The sequence below is a fragment of the Ovis aries genome, chromosome 1, assembly GCF_016772045.2.
Source record: "Ovis aries strain OAR_USU_Benz2616 breed Rambouillet chromosome 1, ARS-UI_Ramb_v3.0, whole genome shotgun sequence".
NCBI classification, from domain to species: Eukaryota; Metazoa; Chordata; class Mammalia; order Artiodactyla; family Bovidae; genus Ovis; species Ovis aries.
In genome coordinates this window covers 146,354,979-146,376,851 of record NC_056054.1, presented here as the reverse complement: position 1 = coordinate 146,376,851, position 21,873 = coordinate 146,354,979, and the positions used below count along the sequence as shown (strand labels likewise).

General features: G+C 38.8%; 1 pseudogene; it reads right to left on the bottom strand.

The window, feature by feature from the left end:
- Positions 1–19,605: 19,605 nt before the first annotated feature.
- Positions 19,606–20,407, bottom strand: LOC132657680 (craniofacial development protein 2-like; annotated as a pseudogene).
- Between the last annotated feature and the right edge of the window lie 1,466 nt (positions 20,408–21,873).

The window sequence follows — 21,873 nt, the reverse complement described above, 5'->3', positions numbered from 1 at the left end:
AGTCCTGTGGCCACTGCTGAGTTTTCCAAATTTGTTGGCATATTGAGTGCAGCACTTTCACAGCATCATCTTTCAGGATTTGAAATAGCTCTACTAGAATTCCATCACCTCCACTAGCTTTGTTCATAGTGATGCTTTCTAAGGCCCACTTGACTTCACATTCCAGGATGTCTGGCTCTAGATGAGTGATCACACCATCGTGATTATCCAGGTCATGAAGATCTTTTTTGTACAGTTCTTCTGTGTATTCTTGCCATCTCTTCTTAATATCTTCTGCTTCTGTTATGTCCATACCATTTCTGCCCTTTATCGAGCCCATCTTTGCATGAAATGTTCCCAGGGCCTAGATCTGATAGATAGAGTGCCTGATGAACTATGGAATGAGGTTCGTGACCTTGTACAGGAGACAGGGATCAAGACCATCCCCATGGAAAAGAAATGCAAAAAAGCGAAATGGCTGTCTGGGGAAGCCTTACAAATAGCTGTGAAAAGAAGAGAAGCGAAAAGCCAAGGAGAGAAGGAAAGATATAAGCATCTGAATGCAAAGTTCCAAAGAATAGCAAGAAGAGATAAGAAAGCCTTCTTCAGTGATCAATGCAAAGAAATAGAGAAAAAGAACAGAATCGGAAAGACTAGAGATCTCTTCCACAAAATTAGAGATACCAAGGGTCAGCAAGGACCAGTGTATCTTCCTCCCTCCCTGTATAATATAAGATAGCTTCTGTTAGGGGAAGGAGAGAAGAATATTCCATACAGAGTTAAAAGAAGACTTCCTACCTCCCCTCCCCAACAGCCACATCCACCACAGATGAAGTCTAAAGGAAAGGATGAAATTGCATAATATCTTACTAAATTGAGGCATCAGAAGCATAAGAGAAACTGTGTCCCATTTCCGAGATGGAGACTAAAGAGATATTAAGCTGCAGAGCAAAGTCCCACATGTTGTCACGGTGTTTTAGCACCAGAATAATGTTACTAAGATCTGAATGTTTGCCTGAGTGCGTGCTTTCTAAGTCACCTCAGTCAAGTCTGACTCTTTGTGATCCTATGCATCACAGCTAGCAAGGCTCCTCTGTCCATGGAATTCTCCACTCAAGAATACTTGAGTGGATTGCCATGCCCTCCTCCAGGGGATCTTCCCAACCCAGGGATTGAACCCCAGTATCTCAAATCTCCTGCATTGGCAGGTGGGTTCTTTACCACTAGCACCACCTAGGAAGCCCCTGAATGTTTGGGTCCCCTCCAAATTTACATGATAAAAGTCTAACCCTCAAGGTAATGGTATCCAGGAGTTGGGATCTTTGGGAGGTGATCAGGTCAAGCTCCCTCATTCCTTCCATCATGTGAGAGGACAACAACAAGTCAACAGTCTGAGATGGGAAGAGGGTTCTCATCAAAACACTGCCGAACATGCAGTTACCTTAGTCTTGGACTTCCAGCCTCTAGAACTTTGAGAAAGAAGTTTCTGTTTAGCAGACATCCAGCTTATGGCATTTTGTTACAGTAGCCTGAACAAACTAAGACAGCCATTGTGGCAGGTCTAGGCACAAGACAACCTCCCTGAGTTTCCCCAGATTCAGAATAACACAGGAAGGGACTCTAAAGTGACAGTGCGTACAAGGAGCTGCTTCACTCTCAGCCAGTTGTCAACAGGGATTGGAACATGACCATGTATTAAGTTGGACATGTAATTGCCAAAGCAAGGGCCAGCTTTAAATCCATTGAATAGAGCTATTTCATGATTTAGAGGCAGATAGCCCCCTCCTACTTATGACTAAGTACTATCAGCATAAATCTTATTTGCCTACTGAAACCTCAAAAATGTACCATAAACCCCAGGGTTGAAAAAATTCGTTTTAGAGCCAAGGTAATTTAGAGATCTCTGAAATTTTCAAAATTTCCTAGTCATAGTTGGATAAAGCATTAAACAATGCTTGAAGGCTTGAGTTAGATATTAAATTCCATTGTAGAATAAATGAAAATGTTTATAAATTTGCATATCTTCTGTTCTTACTATGAATTTCATATTTGCCATAAAAATGAAATAACAGGGAACATATTCAGTATCACATAATAGTTTTATTTTTGCATCATTAGTAGCACAAATCCATCTGTGGTTGAAAAAAACAAGGTGCTTTTAGTTTTGGGTACAAAGATTGGTTATTTTATATATTTGTCAATTTGCTTCATTGGTAAACTGTGTGAATATTTGGAGAGGAACTTTTTCAAATTATGGGTCCAAAGTTTATTGTTCTATGTAAGATTTGATCTAGAGCAAATTACCTAATTTCTCTGAAACTACAGAAAAAGGGAATATCAATATTCACCTTACATGGTTGATGTCAAGTTAAATACCATATATATACAAGTTCTTAAAAATTCCTTTTTTTCACCCTTATAACCTGAGTAATAAGACAAAGTACCTAGTACAGTGCTTTGCAAATGGTTGATAGTTGACAAATATTGTTGAATAATATGGAGCGAGACAAATCTTCCTAGTATAGTGTAACTAGAGGTTCTTCTTCCATCTGGTCTTCCCACTTCCTTCTCTCTACATCTTTTGATAATCAACTCTTATCTTTTTGCTTATCTAATTATGTCATAGTAGACTTTCCCCTTTAAGGCTTCACTGAATATGCTGACCTCTTCTTACTCCACCTAAGACTTCCTGAAACAAAATTAAATGTTAAAGTGGGGCATCAGTCCACCTAACCTATGTTATGCAATCCCCTTTGATAATCTCTTAATCTACTCCTCTTCTACTTTCATATACTCTGTTCCAGAACAGTTCATTTATTATGCATGTGGAAATAATATAATGTGGTACAAAGAAACATACAGTATCTTATGTCAAGCATTTTAGATAAATGACAAGATTTCTCATCTCATCTAAAACTGACAAAAAGCCAAAAGTACATCATGTTTAACTTTGAATAACAAATATGATTGCTTCATTGCTAATGAAGCTAATAAGTTTACTTATATAAATAATGCTCCAGAGCTCTAGTTAGAAAACAGTTATGACCTAATGAGGGTGTGGTGCTGTTTTCTGTCTCAGAATTATTCTAAAGCTAAAGTTCAGTGCAAAACCAAAAGTAAGACTCAACAAATAATTAACAAACACATTATTCATTGATTTATGACAACAAATACGATTGCTCATGAAATCTACTGGAAACTTATAGTCTCATAGCATAATGCAGTGGGACCTCCTTGAACTGTGAGCTAAATCCTTGCAAGTTTCCTTCAGCTCTTTGTCCCTGTCAGGAGTTTCAACATGTAACATCCAACAACTTATTTAAAAACAGAGCAAACACTTTTTCATGCACTTATTCTTTCTTTATACAAGTTGAGAACAAGTCACAGCCCTCTCCAGAACACAAAGTACTTTTAAAAAGAACTAGCTTCATGAGTATAGCTTCTGTTTTCTGAAAATAGACATTTTTGTAAGGTGCATAGTTATAATGCAAATATGAGCAGCAAAGACAAAATAGAAATGATAATAAATGTTATAATTTATATTCCCAGGCAACTTTCAATTATGCAGCTTAAAGTGTGTCTTTTTCAGGAATTAATACAAACAAATCTTTGGGCAATCTATGAATATCATGGAGGTTTTGTTTTTAAATCCTTATTATATTTCAAATGTGAAAACTCCCTCCTCCCTTTGAGATCTTTTAAATATGTTTTCCTCTAATAAACCACAAGAACCCTTTGTTCATTTTCATCTTCAAAAAAGGACCTCAGGAGAGTCTTTTAGAGGAAATTGGGTACACAATCATAAAAACAATTCTGTCAGAACACAAATGTTTAAAAAATAATAATTGTCTATATAGATCTCTCTGAAAGAACTTCCCATTTGGCCTATTTGAAGGCTATTAGGGATGATTGCCTTTGCTATCTGCTATCTGTAGATTTGGACTTTAACCCATTTTGCAATCCAATCAAAATTCTATGTAGTGCTATGTACTTATTGTTCAGCGTTGGGGGAATGGAGTGTCACTTGTAAGGGAGAGATGCCCTGGTGAGTATGTGCTGTGTCCTTTTTATGACTTACTCTCATAGGAGTTCTGTCTGAATAATTTAGGGAGCTGTCGATTCCAGCCCTACTTAGCTGCTTGGGGTACTGTCTTTCAAAGCTTTACAACGACCTCAAATATTTTGCTGTTTTACCAAGAAAATTAAACTCAAATTGTTGGTCCTGTTTTAATTCATTGGCAGGTCTTAGGATAAAGTAGGCTCTAACAACATCACTAATTTTGGATAGTAAGATCTCTATGTTCTTTTCTAATGACAACTGATTAAAATCAGTCTCACATTCCCCTTGCTGACCACATCTATCTCCCACTCTGGTGAAAACATCCATTCTGTGCTCAATATTTAAAGGACACACTAACTTTTGGGCCTACTGAGCAAGTAAAATCCTGCTCACCACCCACACCCTTGAAGCCACAGAGTAGGCTTAACCTTTTATCTAGGATAAAAGGATCTTTCAAAAATTCAGTAATGATTTTCTTAGAATGATTTTCTTTGAATGATTTTCTTTTTAGAAGAGAAAATCAGACTTTGAAAAATGGAGAAATTATCTTGGTAGAGGGAGAGGATGGCAAACAAATTTTAAAGACTTGTGAAGTAGCATATGGCTATGTTTCTAAACTTGACAAGACAGTTTGCGGGTATAAGGGGAATGACAGGACTCATCATGTCTGACAGAGAGGAATGATTCCGTTTTTCTTTGAATTGGTGTGTGTGTGTGTGTGTGTGTGTGTGTGTGTGTGTGTGTGTGTGTGTGTGTACTTAATTTTGTGAACATGAAGAATTTAGTTCCCTTAATAATAGGAAAAGCTGACACATTTCAATTTGGAGCAATCATCAATATTTTGTGTTATCATACCCTCATTGCCTACCATCATGCTTTATGAATGATGGTGCCTTCTTAAATGTTTGTTGAACATTTAAACGCAAAGAACTACGAATGTCCAAGTTTTAAAGACTTTAAATGGTAAATATCATTTTATAAATTATTATTTAACATATTTTCTCAAATCCATGACAGTATTTGAGATACTGCACATGTTTTCCTTGCTGATAATTTCCAAATTTAATCTCCAATGAACTGGAATGAGTCTAGTTTCTGTAGATGTTCCTTATTGATACATAAATATTTAACTATATTTTTTATTCTGGTGTGATCAACTGTGATGGGGAGTAATTCAAGCATGATGTAAGGAACATATTAATGCTAGAAGCTAGAAGCTGAGCATAAGAATACAAGAGCATAGGGCCATTTCCTATCTTTATATGCATACATTTGGACCCTTCACCAATCTCCCTGGCCTTATCTACTGCCCACATCCAAGCAAATTCCAACTTGATGATGTTGCCTTTGAATATGTTTAGAGTATCTAAGGAAAATATTATCAAATCCTGGGGTTTGCATTCCTATGACTCACTGATAGTGTCTGGTTTGGGTAATTTGGCTCTCTGTGGAAACCATTTCTAGCTTCCAGGTAAATTGGTCACTGGTTGAGAGTCTTATTTCTCTACAACAGGGCTTGACTATAATAAGCCAGAAGGCTGGAAGTCTTATCTTTGAAAATTCTTTTCTTTTCATAAAATTTCATTTTATAACATATTTGCTGAATCATGAGTTACACACCAATGGACATAAAAGCAAAGAGTAAAGGCAAACAGCTTGCTATTAATGAAGATATACTCACTAACATAAAAATTGAATTGAAGAGAGTTTGGACACTGTACATTAGAACAAATAGGTGCCTCAAGGAATCCTGGTAAAATCTCTGACCTCTCCCAATTGTCAGACTAGGGGAAGATGTGGATGTTCTACTCAACACATTCATTTGGCTCTTCCAAAGGACCTCCAGAATCAACATAACTAATATAGCATATAACATTTTTTCCCATATTTTTTTGTCTGCTTGCATTTCTCATTTCAATCAATGATGATATATTAGTTAGTTATTACTATATAATAAATGATCTCTATAATCAGTGTTGAAAGCAATAATAAGCATTGACTTCCCTCAGTTTCTTTGAGTTAGGAATATGAAAGCAGTGTGTCTGAGGTTGTAGACAAGATATTGGCTACTCAAATATACAGGCATGAAAATTCACATGAAAGTCCTGGGAGAATGTACACTGTCCTGCTAACCATAGTTATCTCACAAAATAGAGAAACTAAAGGAGGGAGTCTTAGAAGAAATTTCATTTTTACTCCATATATTCTTGTATCAGTTTAGCTTTTTCTCTAATTAATGTATTTGTGTTTAATTCTAGAATTAAACAATAAGAAGAAAAAAGATGTCAGCTCATCTCAATGGAAGGCTTCAGAGGTTCCCAAGTGCACTGCTCACTCACATTGCTAGCAAATTAGTCCTGGCTGTTTGCGGGAGAGCTCCATTCCTCTTCCCATACAACTGTCCTAGGGCTGCTTGAGTATTAATGATATGGGGGCTGGCTTCCTCTAGAGCAAAGATTGTCAGGAGTGAGCTATGATCCTTGTGACTTTGCATGGGAGGCCATATACCATCACTTCTGCCACAGTGCATTGATTAGAAAGGAGTCCCTAGGTCTGGTTCAAGGAAAGGACAATTAGGTTCCATTTCTTCAGGGGAGGGTATCGAAAATTTGTAGATATATTTCAATGAAGAAAGGCAAATTTCAGCAAGTCTTGCTAATTACACCTACTGAAAATCTTCTGCACAGCTCCCCTTATTCTTCCCTTTTCTTTGTCCTACTTCAGGCCCTCAATATATCTCCCTTCTAAATTGGTCTTCTGTCTGTTTTCTTAAATGTCTCTACAATGCAACCAGAGCAATCTTGCTGAAATCTGACCAAGTCACTCTGTTTCTTCAAACTCATAGTCTGTTCTCCATGACAGAATGAATAAAACACAAGCACCTTAACCTAACACTAACACTTTTTCATGATTCCTAGACTTAACACTCTTTTTTTTTTTTTCTGCTGTAAGGTTTATATTATGTTATATTGAATTTTTAAAAATTCCTTGAATATATCGTGGTACATCAGATGTTATCTTCCTTTTTATATCAGAGGTCAGAACTTTTTCTAGAGAGGCCCAGATAGTAAGCATCTTTGGCTTTGCAGGGAATACAATGCTGAGAAAACTAAATTCTGCTGTGACAATGTGACACGACTATGCTCAAATAAAACTATATTTATAAAAATAGGTAGTGGGCCAGATGCAGCCCCTGGGCCACAGTTTGCTGACCTTGTACTATTACTATACTGTTCTCCTCTTGGATAACATGCTCAAACTTTTTTCTCCAGATAACACTTGTGTGATTGATCCTTTGAGAGTCCTTTTAGGTACTGTCTCCTCTATGAATTCTGTCACGTGCTTCCAAGTTGGAATAAGAACCTTTGTTCTGTGTTCCATGGCGACCTATAAATAGTGTTATGGCTTTCTCCCATAAATCTGAAATTGCCAACTTCCTGAAAACCTCCATTGAACTGGCAGGTCTCTTTCATTTTCAAAATCCCCTTGCCCAACATAGTTCCTGGCTAGTATGTTGAACTAAATTGAACCAGTTAAGGACTAATGCACAGAAGACTTAGAAAAATTTAATATAGAATGGGATTGTGCAACAGAATAACTGTCCTCTTTTTAATTTTATCTGTTATCTGCTCTTTTTATTTTTTGTTAACTATGGTCTGCTGATTTTCCATTTTGTTATCTATCTATCTATCTATATAAATAGATTGAGAGAGAGAGAGAGAGTGAGAGATACACACATACACACAAAAGCAATGGGGTCTGAGGATAGATCTAGAGTTGCTGAATGTATGAAATATTTCTTACCTGTGATTTTCTGCTATAAAATAACATCCCTTCAGGGAACATGATCAATACCAATAAGGTTCAACATTGTCTGTTCATTTGAATTATATGTGGAATTGTTGGATGTGTACATAAATGCATGCACCCAAAGGGAGATTCTCATTCAGGAGACTTTAGTGATGCAAACGATCCTATGATTCTAGAGGAACCACAGGTGATCATATCCCAGAGGTAGGGCAGAGAATCACTGAATTATGACTCATCTAGCAGTATAAATCTGTTACAGCAAAACTTAAACTCATATTTCAAATATGATGAGGGAATGAAAAAAGCTATGCTTAGGAAGAATTGGAGTACTTAGAAATGACTCTTGGGTACACAATGCTAAATGATTGTAGGGCTTTAAGCAACTTGCCCGAATAAACTCACCCTGGATTGTCTCATGTTTAAAATGATGTGATTGGATGACTATTCATACCTTTAATATATTCGTTCTTTTTGTCCAAATTCTTCTGTAAAATTTTCAATTGGAGCATAATTGCTTTACAATGTTTTATTGGTTTCTGTCATACATTAATGTGAATCAGCTGTAAGTGTACATATATCCATTCCGTCTGGAGCCTCCCTCCCTCCACTGCCCCATCTCAGCCCTCTAGGTCATTACAGAGCGCGAGACTGAGCTCTCTGTGCTGTACAGCGGCTTCCCATTAGCTAGCTATTTCATAAACGGTAGTGTATATATGTCAATGCTACTCTCTCAGTTCTTCCTACCTTCTCTTTCCCTTGCTCTGTCTACAAGTCCATTCTCTACATCTGATGTCTCTATTCCTGTCCTGAAAATAGGTTCACCAGGATCATTTTCCTACATTCCATGTATATGCATTAATAAGCGATATTTTTTTCTCTTTCTGACTTACTTCACTCTGTATAATAGGCTCTAGGTTCATCTGCCTCAGTTCAACTGAAAGACGTCTTCCTTTTCTGTGGCTGAGTAATATTCCATTGTATGTATATACCACAACTTCTTTATCCATTCATTTGTTGATGGATAGCTAGGTTGCCTCATGTCCTGGCTATTGTAAATAGTGCTGCAATAAACACTGGGTTACATATGTCCTTTTGAATTATATGCCCTGTAATGTATCAGTTCTTAACTGGTGTACATTTACATGTATGTTGCTAAATTTTTATCAATATGTATGTTCCTGTTATCTAGTATTGCATAACTAACCACCCTAAAACATCATAGCCTAAAAACTGACCATATATATCTGGCTCAGTAATGTGCACTTTGGACAGGATTCAGTGGGAACAGCTTTGCTCAGCTCCACTCTGTTATCAGTGGGGATAGCCCAAAGACTGGACTCAGTCATCATCAGGAGGCTCTCCTACTTACTGCTCAAATAGTGAGTGTTCTCAGTTAGTTGGGACAGCTCAAGCATCTAAGGCTGTGGCCAGATACTTACCAGTGGTCTTTCCACGTGACTGGTTAACTTCCTAACAACATGGCTGCTGAGTTCCAAGGTAAAGCATTCCAACAGTGGAGGCATCAGATGGAAACTCTTTCACCATTTGTAACCTATTGTCAGAAGACATGCAGCATTATTTTCATTTGCATTCTGCTCATCAAAACAGTCAAAAAGATTTTCCCAGTTTCAAGAGGAGGGAAAATAGGTTTTATCTCTTTATAAAGCAATGGGCACTTTTCTGGATGAAAACACAGGACAAGAAATACTCTTGGAGTCATATGTATATACAATCTATTATAATAGAAAGCCATTCTACTATAGTTGAACATAACATTACAGTACGATTTGAGGGAGAGATCGAATGTGGAGCTTAGTGGGTTTTTAACAAAATAATTAGGATGCAATCTGCTTGTATACAGAAATAAGCATAGCATAACTCTAGTAAATCACAAAGAAAAAAAAAATCTTATGTTGGATATAATAGGTAAGAATGTTGTCCTTTGACTGTTTAAAGGAACATGGCCAGGGCAGTAATAGTTGTACTCCAAGAGTGATATCAGTGACATATTACAGAGAAAAGTGGAAGAGAGTTCTTGGCAGAAACTCCTATCCTCCTGTTCCAATATCCATTTTTCTTTTTTTCTTATTAGAGAATCTCAGATTTCTAGCAGCACATATGACTGAGTGGAATAAAGACTCTATTTACAAGCCTCTATTGTAGCTAACTGTGGCCATGTGATAATGTGCTGGTGAAGCATCCTATGCACATCTGGGAAGTGTTTCTAAAGGAGGGAAACTCATCTCCCTTGTGCCCTTGACATCTTCCTGATGACTGGAATGTTATAGCTGCCTCCTGAAGAGTCATGCTAGAACAAGAAGCAAAACTGTGGGTGGATCACTGATGATTTTCAAGTCATTGTTCCAACAATGGACTGTACCCTCTCTCCCAGAATTTATGTAAGGAAAATAGAAACGGATGTCTTACTAAGTCACTGTTATTTCAAATTAGGTCATACTCAACTGAACTAATGTGTACTGATGACTGCATTTTAATTATTGCCAATTTTTTTGCATTGTCTTGCATGCCATCAACATTTGCTGATACTAAGTCCCTGAGAGATGTAAAATCTAGGCTATACAATCACCAGTTCTCCTACTGTTGCATGTATAGTCTTTGATTGACCTACACACACTTCAAAACAGAATGTGTTTTGTAGTTTTTGGTTAGATTGTTTGAGCTGTGCACATACAATTTTAGTCTCCTCATATGTAAATCAGGCTTCCCCAGTGGCTCAGTGGTAAAGAATCCACCGGCAATGCAGGAGACATGGATTTGATCCCTGGATCAGGAAGATCCCCTGGAGAAGGGCATGGAAACTCACTCCAGTATCCTTGCCTGGGAAATTCCAAGGACAGAGGAGCTTTGTGGGCTACAGTTCACGGGGTTGCAAAGATTCAGATATGAGTGAAGAGACTGGGCACACACGCACACCTATATAAAGCAGAAATAGTCTACTTCAAAATATTTTGAGGAGAGTCATGTGAGAGAATGTGAAAAACACTTTGCACAATTGTCTGAAAAGAAGAAAAATTCTTGTTTGTGTGTGTGTGTGATGGTGGTCATAGCTATTGTGGTTGTGATTCATAGCTAATACTCAGCAGTAATTTGTTCTGATCACATGCTGCAAACATTGAAGAACCGTATGGTATCATAAAAGAAGTGCTGGCTGCTTTCAGAAATGTTCATATGTTCTCTTTATCGTCCTCACTTCCTGTATTTCTACAGGTGAGGTGCTCTCACTACTGCTACAGGCACCTATGTGTGCACCATGGCTCAGAGGACCGCACACTCATGCCCGCACTGACTGGTTCAGAAATAGGCACATGCATGTGAACTGGGTGGTCTAATCAAAACACTGACCAGGGGTTTGTGTGGGGCCAGGGGCAGAGGGAGAGAGGGGAGGAAAAGGCATGGTGAAAATCACGGTAATGATGTGCGAGTAATCAGCCTCCCAAGCCATTATCTACCCCATCAGCAGCAGGAAAGACCACAACCATATGGAGAGAAAAATCAAAGGTGTGAAAATGTGAGAGAGACACTCCTGATACGTATCAAATCAGTAGTTTCAGATATTGTGTATGCTGGCTTCACTCCTGACTTTCCCAATTGCCTGAGTCAAAACTACTTTTCTATTTTGCTCAAACAGCTTGCATTGAGTATTTGACTGTTGAAGAAATGAGTCCTAGATATCAATACAGAATTAAATTAGATGAACAGATCTATCAGGGTATGTTAGGAAAATCTCATATTTGAAGAGCAAACTGAGTTGGAGATATTGGGATTATAACCATGTGTGCATGTGTCTGAAGAATGTGTGTGTGTGAGGGTCTGTCATACAAACAGTATAAACCCACCTAATAAAAACAATGCTCTCTTTTCCAGTTTTGATTTTTACATTTTACCATATTTTCTAATATTCATTGATCCACCTATGTGAGCCCTCAACATGAGAAACACGCATTTTAACTCCAGTCAATCAGTTTATCCAAAAGCCTGATGTGTGTTATAAATAGCAGTCTGCAAGGCTAGTAAGGGCTAGCTATGTACCATGCAGATTTGAGAAGGTGCACACGGTTTCCTGCAAGCGTTAATGCAGCAAGCACGTGGCTTGGCTTTGAAGATCAAAGTCAGTCTTATCTTTTGATTTTAATCCTTTATTTTCTCCATAAAGCATAATTTCAAAAATTAAGAAACTATTTTAGTTTTGAAACCTTAAAATATGTTCAAAATTGTTTCATATATATCAGTCAGCCTTTTCCCTCACTGATTTGGATATTAATGATGGAGGGCAGACAGAGCTTTTGTCAAAACAGTCTGTTTTAGATAAGAAGAGAGCAAATATTAACTTCAAAGACTTTTCTATAAAAATTATGTAAATGAAAATCCACGTATCAGAATATTTGTCAATATTATTTTAATGTAGCTGACTCTAAAGGGGAACAAGTTTTGTATGCATATGGCTTTGCTCTTTCAGAGACCTTCATAAGCATGAGTGTGTCTCTACGTACATGTGTGTGTATATATATGCATCTATATATATAATCATAAAATATATGCTTATTTCCTTTAATAAACTTAACTATGGTTCCATAAAACAAGTGAAAATATTCCATTATTCCTAAAATAAGTAAATCATGACCTTAACATATACCTGGATGGATGACTGATATATGAAACTTCTGAAATATTCAGTCTAATCCAGAGAGTTAACCAGTCTGGCAACAGTATATTCAGATTAGTCATATAGAATCTAAAATCTCTGTTAAGATTGTTATCAGGTAACCAATACCAAAATCAGATTGATTACATTCTCTGCAGCCAAAGATGGAGAAGCTCTATACAGTCAGCAAAAACAAGACCAGGAGCTGACTCTGGCTCAGATCATGAACTGCTCATTGCCAAATTCAGACTTACATTGAAGAAAGTAGGGAAAACAACTAGAACATTCAGGTATTACCTAAATCAAATCCCTTACAATTATACAGTGGAAGTGACAAATAGATTCAAGGGATTAGATTTGATACACAGAGTGCCTGGAAAACAATGAACGGAGGTTCAGGACAATGTAGAGGAGGCAGGGATCAAGACCATCCTTAAGGAAAAGAAATGCAAAAAGGAAAACGGCTGTCTGAGGAGGCCTTACAAATAGCTGTGCAAAGAAGAGAAGCTAAAGGCAAAGAAAAAAGGAAAAATATACTCATTTGAATGCAGAGTTCTAAACAATAGCAAGGAGAAATAAGAAAGCCTTCCTCGGTGATCATTGCAAAGAAATAGAGGAAAACAATAGAATGGGAAAGACTAGAGATCTCTTCAAGAACATTAGAGACACCAAGGGAACATTTCATGCAAAGATGGACACAATAAAGGACAAAAATTGTATGGACCTAACAGAAGCAGAAGATGCTAAGAAAGGTGGCAAGAATACACAGAAGAACTATACAGAAAAGATCTTCACGACCAAGATAATCATGATGATGTGCTCACTTACCTAGAGCCAGACATCCTGGAATGTGAAGTCAAGTGGGCCTTAGGAAGCATCACTATGAACAAAGCTAGCTGAGGAGATGGAATTCCAGTTGAGCTCTTTCAAATCCTAAAAGATCATGCTGAGAAAGTGCTGCATTCAATATGCCAGCAAATGTGGAAAACTTGGCAGTGGCCATGGGACTGGAAAAGGTCAGTTTACATTCCAATCCCAAAGAAAGGCAATGCCAAAAAATGCTCAGACTACTGCACAATTGCACTCATCTCACATGCTAGCAAGTTCAGTTCAGTTCAGTAGCACAGTCGTGTACGACTCTTTGCGACCCCATGAACCACAGCACGACAGGCCTCCCTGTTCATCACCAACTTCAGAGTCCACCCAAACCCATGTCCATTGAGTCAGTGATGCTATCCAGCCACCTCATCCTCTGTCATCCCCTTCTCCTCCTGCCCTCAATCTTTCCCAGCATTAGGGTCTTTTCCAATGAGTCAGCTCTTTGCATCAGGTGGCCAAAGTATTGGAGTTTCCGCTTCAACATCAGTTCTTCCAATGAACACCCAGGACTGATCTTTAGGATGGACTAGTTGGATCTCCTTGCAGTCCAAGGGACTCTCAAGAGTCTTCTCCAACACCACAGTTCAAAGGTATCAATTCTTCTGCGTTCAGCTTTCTTTATAATCCAACTCTCACATTCATAGATGACCACTGGAAAAACCACAGCCTTGACTAGACAGACATTTGTTGGCAAAGTAATGTCTCTTCTTTTGAATATGCTGTCTAGGTTGGTCATAACTTTCCTTCCAAGGAGTAAGCATCTTTTAATTTCATGGCTTCAATCACCATCTACAGTGATTTGTGAACCCAGAAAAATAAAATCAGCCACTGTTTCCACGGTTTCGAACATCTATTTTTCATGAAGTGATGGGACCAGATTCCATGATCTTCATTTTCTGAATGTTGAGCTTTAAGCCAACTTTTTCACTCTCCTCTTTCACTTTCATCAAGAGGCTCTTTAGTTCTTCTACACTTTCTACAATAAGGTTAATGTCATCTGCATATTTGAGGTTATTGATATTTCTCCTGTCAATCTTGATTCCAGCTTCTGGTTCATGCAGCCCAGAGTTTCCCACGATATACTCTGCATAAAAGTTAAATAAGTAGGGTGACAATATATAGACTTTACATACTCTTTTTCCTTCTTGGAACCAGTCTGTTGTTTCATGTCCAGTCCTAACTGTTGTTCCTGACCTGCATACAGATTTCTCAGGAGGCAGGTCAGGTGGTCTGGTATTCCCATTTCTTTTAGAATTTTCCACAGTTTCTTGTGATCCACACAGTCAAAGGCTTTGGCATAGTCAATAAAGCAGAAGTAGATGATTTTCTGGAAGTCTGTTGCTTTTTGAATGATCCAGCAGATGCTGGCAATTTGATCTCTGGTTCCTCTGCCTTTTCTAAAACCAGCTTGAATGTCTGGAAGTTCTTGGTCATGTATTGCTGAAGACTGGCTTGGAGAATTTTGAACATTACTAGCATGTGAGATAAGTGCAATTGTGTGGTAGTTTGAGCATTCTTTGCATTACCTTTCTTTTGGATTGGAATGAAAACTGGCCTTTTTCAGTCCTGTGGCCACTGCTGAGTTTTCCAAATTTGCTGAGTTTCCAAATTTTTCCAAGGCAAACCATTCAATATCACAGTAATCCAAGTCTATGCCCTAACCAGTAATGCTAAAGAAGCTGAAGTTGAACACTTTTGTGAGGACCTACAAGACTTTCTAAGGCTAACACCCCAAAAATTTGTCCTTTTCATTATAGGGGACTGGAATGGAAAAGGAGGAAGTCAAGAAACACCTGGAGTAACAGACAAATTTGGCCTTGGAGTACAGAATGAAGCAGGGCAAAGGCTAATAGAGTTTTGCCAAGGCAATGCACTGGTCATAGCAAAACCCTCTTCCAAAGACACAAGAGAAGATTCTACACATGGACATCATCAGATGGTCAATACAGAAATCAGATTGATTATATTCTTTGCAGCCAAAGATGGAGAAGCTCTATACAGTCAGCAAAAACAAGGCCAAGAGCTGACTGTAGCTCAGATCATGAACTCCTTATTGCCAAATTCAGACTGAAATTGAAGAAAGTTGGGAAAACCACTAGAACATTCAGGTATGACCTAAATCAAATCCCTATGACTGTACAGTGGAAGTGATAAGTAGACTTAAGGGACTAGGTCTGATAGAGTGCCTGATGAACTATGGACAGAGGTTCATGACATTTTACTGGAGACAGGATTCAAGACCATCCCCGAGAAAAAAAAAATGCAAAAAAGCAAAATGGCTGTCTGAGGAGGCCTTCCAAATAGCTGTGAAAGGCAGACAAGTGAAAACCAAAAGAAAAAAGGAAAGATATTCCCATTTGAATGCAGAGTTCCAAAGAATAGCAAGGATGAATAAAAAAGCCTTCCTCAGTGATCAATGCAAAGAAATAGAGGAAACAATAGAATGGGAAAAACTAGAGATCTTTTCATGAAAATTAGAGGTACCAAGGGAACATTTTATGCAAAGATGCGCCCAATAAAGGACAGAAATGGTAGCGACCTAACAGAAGCAGGAGATATTAAGAAGAGGTGGCAAGAATACACAGAACTGTACAAAAAAGACCTTCATGACCTAGACAATCACGGTGGTGTGCTCACTCACCTAGAGCCAGACATCTTGGATTGTGAAGTTAAGTGGGCCATAGGAAGCATCACTACAAACAAAGTTAGTGGAGGTGATGTAATTCCATTTGAGCTATTTAGAATCCTGAAAGATGATGCTGTGAAAATGCTGCACTCAATATGCCAGCAAATTTAAAGGAGTAAGTGTCTTTTAATTTCATAGCTGCAATCACCATCTGCATAGATTTTGGAGCCCAGAAAAATAAAGTCAGCCACTATTTCCACTGTTTCTCCATCTATTTCCCATGAAGTGATGGGACCAGATGCCATGATCTTAGTTTTCTGATTTTTTTTTGTTTTCTTAGTTTTTTGAGCTTTAAGCCAACTTTTTCACTCTCCTCTTTCACTTTCATCAAGAGGCTCTTTAGTTCTTCTTCACTTTCTGCCAAAACGGTGGTGTCATCTGCATAGCTGAGGTTATTGATCTTTCTCCCAGCAATCTTGATTCCAGATGGTGCTTCCTCCAGCCCAGAGTTTCTCATGATGTACTCTGCATATAAGTTAAATAAGCAGGGATACAGTATACAGCTTTGATGTACTTCTTCACCTATTTGGAACCAGTCTGTTGTTCTATGTCTAGCAAAGTAATGCTCAAAATTCTACAAGCCAGGCTTCAACAGTATGTGAACTGTGAAATTCCAGATGTTCAAGCTGGATTTAGAAAAAGCAGAGGAACCAGAGATCAAATTGCCAACATCTGCTGGATCATTGAAAAAGCAAGACTTTTTCATGAAAAACATTCAGAAATACATCCACTTCTGCTTCATTGACTACGCCAAATCCTTTGACTGTGTGGACCACAGTAAAGTGTGTAAATTTTTATAGAGATAGGAATATTGGATACCTGACCTGCCTCCTGAGAAATCTGTATGCCTGTCAAGAAGCAAAATTTAGAACTGTATATGGAACCACAGACTGGTTCCAAATAAGGGAAAGAGTATGTCAAGTCTGTATAGTGTCACCCTGCTTTCCCATTCTATTGTTTTCCTCTATTTCTTTGCATTGATCACTGATGAAGTAGTCATGTATGTATGTGAGAATTGGACTATAAAGAAACATGAGTGCCGAAGATTTGATCCTTTTGAACTGTGGTGTTGGAGAAGACTCTTGGAAGTCTCTTGGACTGCAAGTAGATCCAACCAATCCATCCTAAAGGAAATCAGTCCTGAATGTTCATTGGAAGGACTGATGCTGAAGTTGAAACTCCAATACTTTGGTCACCTGATGCAAATAAATGACTCATTTGAAAAGACCCTGATGCTGGGAAAGATTGAAGGCAGAAGGAGAAGGGGAGGAGAGAGGATGAGACTGTTGGATGGCATCACCAACTCAATGGACATTAGCTTGAGTATACTCTAGGAGTTGGTGATAGACAGGGAGGCCTGACATGCTGCAGTCCATGGGGTCACCAAGAGTCAGACATGACCGAGCAACTGAACTGAACTGAACTGAATTGAACGGAAGGTAACCATTCAGATGATGATCAGTTCAGTTCAGTTCAGTCGATCAGTCGTGTCCTACTCTTTGCAACCCCATGAATCGCAGCACACCAGGAATCCCTGTCCATCACCATCTCCCAGAGTTCACTCAGACTCACGTCCATCGAGTCCGTGATGCCATCCAGCCATCTCATCCTTGGTCGTCCCCTTCTCCTCCTGCCCCCAATCCCTCCCAGCATCAGAGTCTTTTCCAATGAGTCAACACTTCGCATGAGGTGGCCAAAGTACTGCAGTTTCGGCTTTAGTATCATTCCTTCCAAAGAAATCCCAGGGCTGATCTCTCAGAATGGATGGGTTGGATCTCCTTGCAGTCCAAGGGACTCTCAAGAGTCTTCTCCAACACCACACTTCAAAAGCATCAATTCTTCAGCACTCAGCCTTCTTCACAGTCCAACTCTCACATCCATACATGACTACTGGAAAAACCATAGCCTTGACTAGACAGACCTTAGTCGGCAAAGTAATGCCTCTGCTTTTCAATGTACTATCTAGGTTGGTCATAACTTTTCTTCCAAGGAGTAAGCATCTTTTAATTTCATGGCTGCAGTCACCATCTGCAGTGATTTTGGAGCCCAAAAAGATAAAGTCTGACACTGTTTCCACTGTTTCCCCATCTATTTCCCATGAAGTGATGGGACCAGATGCCATGATCTTCGTTTTCTGAATATTGAGCTTTAAGCCACCTTTTTCGCTCTCCTCTTTCACTTTCATCAAGAGGCTTTTGAGTTCCTCCTCACTTTTTGCCATAAGGGTGGTGTCATCTGCATATCTGAGGTTATTGATATTTCTCCAGGCAATCTTGATCCTAGCTTGTGTTTCTTTCAGTCCAGCGTTTCTCATGATGCATATACAGTTAAATAAGCAGAGTGACAATATACAGCCTTGACGTACTCCTTTTCCTATTTGGAACCAGTCTGTTGTTCCATGTCCACTTCTAACTGTTGCTTCCTGACCTGCATACAGATTTCTCAAGAGGCAGGTTAGGTGGTCTGGTATTCCCATCTCTTTCAGAATTTTCCACTGTTTATTGTGATCCACACAGTCAAAGGCTTTGGCATAGTCAATAAAACAGAAATAGATGGTTTTCTGGAACTCTCTTGCCTTTTCCATGATCCAGCGGATGTTGGCAATTTGATCTCTGGTTCCTCTGCCTTTTCTAAAGCCAGCTTGAACATCAGGGAGTTCACGGTTCACGTACTGCTGAAGCCTGACTTGGAGAATTTTGAGCATTACTATGCTAGCGTGTGAGATGAGTGCAATTGTGCGATAGAGCATTCTTTTGCATTGCCTTTCATTGGAATTGGAATGAAAACTGAACTTTTCCAGTCCTGCGGCCACTGCTGAGTTTTCCAAATTTGCTGGCATATTGAGTGCAGCACTTTCACAGCATCATCTTTCAGGATTTGAAACAGCTCCACTGAATTCCATCACCTCCACTAGCTTTGTTCATAGTGATACTTTCTAAGGCCCACTTGACTTCACATTCCAAAATGTCTGGCTCTAGATTAGTGATGACATCTTCATGATTATCTGGTTCGTGAAGATCTTTTTTTGTACAGTTCTTCCGTGTATTCTTGCCACCTCTTCTTAATATCTTCTGCTTCTGTTAGGTCCATACCATTTCTGTCCTTTATCGAGCCCATCTTTGCATGAAATGTTCCCTTGGTATCTCTAATTTTCTTAAAGGGATCTCTAGCCTTTCCCATTCTGTTGTTTTCCTCTATTTCTTTGCATTGATCGCTGAAGAAGGCTTTCTTATCTCTTTTTGCTATTCTCTGGAACTCTGCATTCAGATGCTTATATCTTTCCTTTTCTCCTTTGCTTTTCACCTCTCTTCTTTTCACAGCTATTTGTAAGGCCTCCTCAGACAGCCATTTTGCTTTTTTGCATTTCTTTTCCATGGGGATGGTCTTGATCCTTGTCTCCTGTACAATGTCACGAACCTCCATCCATAGTTCATCAGGCACTCTATCTATCAGACCTAGGCCCTTAAATCTATTTCTCACTTCCACTCTATAATCATAAAGGATTTGATTTAGGTCATACATGAATGGTCTAGCAGTTTTCCCTATTTTCTTCAATTTGAGTCTGAATTTGGTAATAAGGAGTTTATGATCTGAGCCACAGTCAGCTCCTGGTCTTATTTTTGTTGACTGTATAGAGCTTCTCCATCTTTGGCTGCAAAGAATATAATCAACCTGATTTCGGTGTTGACCATCTGGTGATGTCCATGTGTAGAGTCTTCTCTTGTGTTGTTGGAAGAGGGTGTTTGCTATGACCAGTGCATTTTCTTGGCAAAACTCTATTAGTCTTTGCCCTGCTTCATTCTGCATTCCAAGGCCAAATTTGCCTGTTACTCCAGGTGTTTCTTGCCTTCCTCTTTTTCCATCCCAGTCCTCTTTAATGAAAAGGACATCTTTTTTGGGTGTTCGTTCTAAAAGGTCTTGTAGGTCTTCATAAAATCGTTCAACTTCAGTTTCTTCAGCGTTACTGGTTGGGGCATAGACTTGGATAACGGTTGTATTGAATGGTTTGCCTTGGAGACGAACAGAGATCATTCTGTCTTTTTTTGAGATTGCATCCAAGTACTGCATTTCGGACTCTTTTGTTGACCATGATGGCTACTCCATTTCTTCTGAGGGATTCCTGCTCACAGTAGTAGATATAATGGTCATCTGAGTTAAATTCACCCATTCCAGTCCATTATAGTTTGCTGATTCCTAGAATGTTGACGTTCACCCTTACCATCTCTTGTTTGACCACTTCCAATTTGCCTTGATTCATGGACCTGACATTCCAGGTTCCTATGCAATATTGCTCTTTACAGCATCAGATCTTGCTTCTATTACCAGTCACATCCACAACTGGTATTGTTTTTGCTTGGCTCCATCCCTTCATTCTTTCAGGAGTTATTTCTCCACTGATCTCCAGTAGCATATTGGGCACATAATGACCTGAGGAGTTCCTCTTTTGGTATCCTATCATTTTGCCTTTTCATACTGTTCATGGGGTTCTCAGGGCAAGAATACTGAAGTGGCTTGCCATTCCTTCTCCAGTGGACCACATTCTGTCAGACCTCTCCACCATGACCCGCCCGTCTTGGGTTTCCCCGCAGGCATGTTTTGGTTTCATTGAGTTAGACCAGGCTGTGGTCCTAGTGTGATTAGATTGGCTAGTTTTCTGTGAGTATGGTTTCAGTGTGTCTGCAGTGACCAATTTTCCTAGTTGTCCACAGTGAGATGCAGCCATGAATTCTCATTATCTGTCATTCTTTCTTCTTTCTCCTCTTTCCCCTCTTTTCTCATTCTTTCCTCCCTTCTCCATTTCCTATCTCACTCTCTCAAATTCTGCACATTTTCCTTAACTGGCTCATCATTTTCTCCCATTTTATACAGCCTGAAGGCACTGAGTTCTAAGCAACTGAATGAGCTCTGGATACCTTGTGGAATACTTGTAACTGATAATGATGCAGAACCCTCTTCATGAAAGCGCCTCTACATTTCCAAGAGTTGGTTTCCCATTCTCCTTCTCTCCACATTCTCATTTCCTGGGACTTCCCTCCCAGCTCTGTTAGACGCTCATTTCTGCTCCCTGGGGAGATCTAGAGCTTAGAGCAGAAATAATAGCTCCTCCTCACACACACACACACACACACACACACACACACACACACAAAGATAAACTGTAATATAGTGCAGGAGGTTATTTAGCAAAAACCTTAATTGTTTCTGTGCCTTAATTGTTATGTAAAAAGCAAATGGTTTCTGTCTTAATTAAGGCTATAAATGTGTGGAAGCGTATATAAGCCAGGGTTTCTGGTTTGAAATGCAAAACATGTGTCAGTGTAACACGTGGGTGATATAAATATAAGTACCAAAAAGAACATTTTAGGAAGTTCTTAATTATTTTTCCCTCACCATGATCATTAAGATTTCAATTTTTAGTAAGAGATGTGGATAAGCAGGTGGAATTTCAATGTAGCAGATTTGAAAGGGAATCCAACTGCTATGCTAAATTCAAACATCATTAAAATGGAAACATGTCACCAGGCAGTACAAAGCCAAACAGCACCTCATAGTTAAAAGAAATATGTGTTTGGCATGTACCGTATTTATGAGTATTCCAAGCTTCTGAAAGTTGTGAAAATAGAGTATTCTGAGGTTCCATAACAGTAGATGTTTAATCTCCACTTCAAGAAAATTGAAAATAGTACTATTGATTTAGAAAGTTAATGTATTCTGCTATTTCTTTTTTAGTAAAGAAAATATAAACATGGTGAATATTTAGGTATTCAAAAATTGGTATAAGTATTTTGAGGAGAT